This window comes from Dermacentor variabilis, chromosome 9 (genome assembly GCF_050947875.1).
Source record: "Dermacentor variabilis isolate Ectoservices chromosome 9, ASM5094787v1, whole genome shotgun sequence".
Taxonomy (NCBI): Eukaryota; Metazoa; Arthropoda; class Arachnida; order Ixodida; family Ixodidae; genus Dermacentor; species Dermacentor variabilis.
Window position 1 is genome coordinate 149,486,514 of NC_134576.1, and position 6,058 is coordinate 149,492,571.

Sequence of the window (6,058 nt, forward strand, 5' to 3'; positions counted from 1 at the left end):
GAAGTGTAACCCTCGTTTCTGGGAGAAGAGAACTGCAACAGTTTTGTCTGTTGAAAAACGGAATCCATTTTTGTCAGCCCATTGTGTAAGGTTATTTATGGTTATTTGTAGTTGTCTTTCGCAAGTGGGTAGACTTGAGGCGCGGCAAGCCACTTGCAGATCGTCGACATATACTGAGTGCATAACAGAGGATGGTATGATCTTATTGACAGAGTTCATTTTGATTATGAAGAGTGTCGTGCTCAGAATACAACCCTGTGGAATGCCATTTTCCTGTGTAAATGTGCGTGAAAGTATGGTGCCGAGACGCACCTGAAATGTTCTATTTGCCATAAAATCAGATAGACAGTTTAGCATTCTGCCACGCACTCCCAAGTCAGCCAGGTCTCTTAAAATTCCATACCGCCACGTGGTATCATACGCTTTCTCTAGATTGAAAAATACTGTGAGACAGTGTTGTTTATGTAGAAACGCATTACAAATTTCATGTTCTAGGCAATGGCCTAGAACATGACTACGGCAATGGGCCTGTAGCTGCTTCGAGACGTTGTGGATTTACCTGTTTTCAAAAAAGGCTCTACATGTATTACTGCATTTTTCCAGTGTGTGGGCATTACTCCAGATTCCCAGATCTTGTTGAAAAATCTAAGTGTTTCTGCTGATGCTTGAGAAAGGTGTGCCAACATTGTGTAGTGGACACGGTCAAGACCTGTTGCTGTTTTTTTACCGGCAGAGAGAACCCTGTTCAATTCTTGCATTGTGAGGATGTTATTATAAGGTCCATTTGAAGCCCTAGTAGTGGGCAGTCTCTATTTCTCCGCCGACTTTTTATATTTTAAGAAATCACTTGAGTAGTTTGCTGAACTGGAGACCTTGTAAAAATGTTTGCCTAATAAGTTGGCCTGGTCCTGTAGTGTTGTTTGTGTGCCTGGACATATGAGTAGTGGTATTGTGTATGATGTGTACTCTCCTCTAAACTTCCTTACCTGGCCCACATTCGTTTTGACATGACCGTATTATCAATTGAAGATACATATTTTTGCCATGACGATTTCTCTGCCTGTCTTCGAATAAATCGTGCTTTGGCTTTGGCCTGTTTGAAATTTAAAAGGTTGCTATAAGTGGGGTACCTACATAGGATTCCCCAGGCCTTATTTTGTTTCTTTTTGGCTTCGGTACACTCGTTCGTCCACCAGGGGTTTAACCTTTTGTGTACAATACCGGATGACTGGGGTATTGCCTTTTCTGCTGCAGAGATTATGACTTCAGTGATTTTTTGATTAAGTTATTCAGTGCTTGGTTCTTGTGAAAAGACAACTTCCAGTATCGCGTTTTCCGCAAAAAGCGGCCAGTCAGCGAGCTGTAATTTCCACTGGTGTGGCCTAGTGACTAAGGTTGGTGATGACGATAAAAATTTGATGATTGCGGGCAAGTGATCACTGCCATAAGACTTGTCGACGGTTTCCCATTTAAGATCATTAAAAAGAGACGGTGAGCAAAAAGCTAAATCTAAACTAAAAGTGCGGGAAGTCGGTGAAAAGCATGTCGGTGCACCTGAATTTAAAAGGCAGATATCATTTGACAGAATAAAACCTTCAACCATTTGCCCTCTTTGGTCAGTTTTGATACTGCCCCAAGGAGTACCGTGAGCATTAAGATCCCCCACTAAAACAAATGGCTCCGGTAATTGACCTGTTATATTTTCTAAGTGTTTAGTGGTAAAATGGGTGTGGGGTTGGATAAAAAGCGAGCAAATAGTGATGGTTTTGTGAGTTATAACAGTGACAGCAAAGGCTTCTATGTGACTGGTAATCGGAACTTCTCTAATTGCAATACCGCCCTGCACCAATAATGGCTACACCACCCGAAAGTCGGTTCATCTGAGTACGGTCGCGCCGTACAACAGTGAAACCTTTTAAAATATGTTTGTGTTTTTCGCCTAGGTTTGTTTCCTGTAAGCATAAGGCCACAGGAGAGAAGTTAAATAACAGGTCTTTAATGTCACCTAAGTTATGTAAAAGACCTCTACAATTCCAGTGAATAATAAAAGCCATTATGGAATTGAAGGGTAAAAAATGGCTTTAACAGTTGAATAGGAGATAGGAAAGATGTTAGGTGAAGTAGATCTTAAGAGGGGTGATACAAAGGAGCGATAACCTTCAGGTTATCGCCTTCTTATTTTGGGTGGTTATTGGGATCTTGTCCCTCTTACCGTGCTCAAGAGAGCGCTTGTCCTTTGGTGTCAATGACACCGGGGTTTTTGTGTCGACCTCCATCGCTCTCACTGAGGCGCTGGAGGACCGAGAATTTGGCGCCAAGACACGTGTCTCGGGCCTTGCGGGACTGGTGTCTGCAGGGTCTGTGAAGACGATGGAGCAGCGTCGGCTGCTTCCATCACGGGGGCGGGAGGAGTTACTGTGGCAACACTGCGCGTGGGCTCGGAGGACTCCGGAGGCCTCTGTGATGCTGCCCCCGCCTGCGTCACATCGGCATAACTTCTTCGCGGAAGGTATGATAGCCGCTTTCTGGCTTATAAAGAATTACATTTTTTCTTTCACAGTTAGTGCAATGACTTCCTTTTCCTTTTTCCAGCCTGGGCAAGACCGCGAGTAGGCTGGATGGTCTCCTTTGCAGTTAATACAATGTGGGGAAGAAGTGCAGTTTTCAGATTGATGATCATTTGAACTGCATTTAGCACAGGCTGTTTGGCCTCGGCATGCATGTGAAGCATGTCCGAACCTTTGGCACTTGAAACACTGTCTTGGATTTGGGATATATGGTCTGACGTTTACTTTTACGTAGCCTGCATCCAGAGAGGTAGGCATTATGCTTGTTCCAAATGTAAGTACGACATGTTTTGTTGGGATCTCTTGGTCATTTCTGCGGATGACTATTCTTTGTACTTTTGTCACGTTTTGCTCCTGGGAACCCTCAAGGAGTTCCTCATCGCTCAGGCCAATAAAGTCTTCCTCTGATATCACACCCTGGCTTGTGTTCAGTGTTCTATATGGTGAAATTGTCACTGTGGCGTCGCAAATACTGATAAGTTCCGACAGGTTTTGTGCTTGATCTTTGTCATTTAGTTTTAGGAGGAGGTCCCCGCTAGATATTTTTGAAGCTTTATATGTAGTTCCGATTTTGTCTTTGAGACACTTGGCCACCAGAAAGGGAGAGAGCTTTCTTACTGGTATGTTATTTTCACTGTGGACGACGTAGTATTTGGGAAATAATGGGGCATTGCTCTGAAAGGAGAGCTGGAACGGTGCTTCGGTGCGGCATCTTTTCAGACATCGATCATAGACAGAAGTTTGCGCTGCCATAAGAAAATGTTTTTGTTCGGCAACAGCGCCGACCGCCCACCACGGAGCCCAACGAGGGGACGCGTCAGAGCTTGTTTTCAAGCCTGCGCGACGCCAGCCGTACGCCGTCACTATAACCAAATATGGTGTATCCAAGGTAGGATAGCCACACAAGGTTAACCCGTGTCGCCGTGGAGAAAGGGAGTCAATGGAAGAGAGAAGAAGACGAAGGTTTGAGGAGAGAGAGACAGGAATAGGCGACTGCCGATTTCCCCCGGGTGGGTCAGCCCGGGGGTGCCATCTACGTGAAGCAGAGGCCAAAGAGGTGTGTTGCGTCCGTCGGGGGGCCTTAAAGGTCCGAACACCGGGCATCGGCTCAAACCCCAGGATCCTCCTTTCCCCGGACATGGCTAAGCTGCGCACGGCTACACGCGGGAGGGTCCAACCCTCGTGTGCTCGGGTACGTGGTGTCGCAACACACCGAATGTCTGCTTACGCAGACGCCCCTGCGGGGCCGAGCGGAAAGGGAGAGAGGTATAGGGACGAGGGACGACAGAACAGGTGAATGCCCGCACAAAGGGGCCGGGAAGCACCTTCATCCCCACAAAAGTGTAAGGATAAGACAAGCTTATACAGGCCAGTTACAGTAACGCCGGTAATATGTGGAATGGCAGTACAAGCCATAAAATTAGAGCTGTCATAGTGGGTGGAGATAAATACAGGGTGTCTACCATGTTGACATTGCTAAATTCCCCAAGTTTTCCAGGTTTTCCCTGAGTGCCTTTGCAAAATTCCCTGAGTGATGCATGTCAAGATGGGCTGAAACCATATCGCCCGATGCAGTCACTCTCTAGTAACATATTAAAAAAAATTAAAAAAGAGCGACTTAATCCAATTTGAATACTAAGGAGTAGTGTTTATATTATTCAAAAGGAGAAGTGACGGGCTCGACACCGGCCCAATGGGCGCCGCACCACTGGCAACGCTTGCCATCCCCGAGGTGGGCGGTGCTCCGCTGGAAGCGACTGGTGCTGCCGCTAGTCCTCCTGCGGGCTGGAACTCAGAAGTGGCAGTCGAGGGTGCCGGCCAGGTCCCGAGGCGAGGCCTAACATGGTCGGCGTGTCTGTGTCACGTGGCCCCGCCTGGCATGCGAACGAGCAGTGATGAGGCGCTGGCAGGAGACACCACCTGTCCGGCGGACCAGGGTGGGCCAGGACGGAAGTTCCTGGTGAAAACTGGAGCTCCCAACTCTGGCAAAGGCCCGGGACGGCACCCTCGGTCAGCAGCCAGCTTCTGCTTTAGCTGCTTCAGGAGCACTGTGGATCGGAGGTCAGGATGCAAGATGTCCAAGGGTGTCTTGACCATCCGACCCAGCAGGAGCTCACAGGGGGCATGGCCAGTGACATCGTGGGGGGTGGTCCGGTACTGGAACAGTATCCGGGTAATCTGTGTCCGGCTGTTCTTGAGCTTGACCTTGATGGTTTGCACCACCTGCTCGGCTACACCGTTTGAAGCAGGGTGGTACGGCGGAACCACCATCCAGCGGATTCCGTTTTTCGTCAGCCAGGCCAGGTACTCTGCGCTGGTGAAAGCAGGACCATTGTTGGACATGATGACATCCGGCAACCCCTGGGCGGTGAATACCTGTCGTAGCGCTGCAGTGGTCGCGCCTGTTGATGGAGTGGTGACAGGTAGAACCTCCACCCACTTCAAAAAAGTGTCCACCACTATCAGGAAGTAATGGCCCTTGAAGGGTCCCACAAAATCCACATGTAGGCAGGACCGGGGTCTCTGTGGGAACGGCCAGGGGGTGATTTTCACATGACGTGAAGCCTGTTGATGTTCCTGGCAGATTTGGCAGCTCTGCACCATGTGTGCAATGTCCTTAATAGCGAATGTTGAAGCAGCTAGGTATAGCGTTGCCGCAATGGTGGCTACGGCTGCCAGCGGATCTCATGCGAGAGCGCTGGTTTGTGGCAGCGACGTAATCAAAACGGCAGCGGTGGTGGCTTTGATTAATGCCGTTTCAGACATGCAATCACGGCAAAACGCCCGGAAGATCGGACGGCGAAGGGTTCTTGCGCACAAAATTTCAGACGTTCTGATACATTGACTTAATGGGAAACGTGGTGGTGTCGCGAAGCCATCCAAATTATCGGGCATCCGGAAAGTCGGTCGTTGACTGTACACTGGCAGCTCCTTCAGCCTATGACAGGGCGTCAAAGACGATTCATTACGATTCCTGTCTGTTACTCGAGCCAGCATTACCGCGACTTTTGATCCTTTCAATAAAATTGCAGTTAATTTTCCCTGATAGAGGCACAAATTGCCTGAGTTTTCCCTGAGTTTTTCTAGACTACTCAAAATCCCTGAGAATTCACGGTTTTCCCAGTTGGTAGACACCCCGTAAACAATATACTGGGGGAACTACAGAATGGTTTCAGATCAAGCAGACACTTTGTGGACATTTTTGTACTAACACAGTGCATAGAGATTTAAATAGCTCAGGATAGATGTTTATGGATAGCATTTCTAGATATTAAGGAAGCTTACTACAACTTAGACAAGGCAGTTGCTGTGGGATATTCTCAAGCATGATGACATAGATGAAGAATTCATGGAGATGTTGAGGGAGATATATAGAGACAACCGAGTACAAATAGTATGGGAATGCCAGAAATGCAATGAAGTTGTGGAAATTCACCGAGGATTGCGGCTGGCATGCCCTCTCTTTCCATTGTTGTTCATGCATTATGATA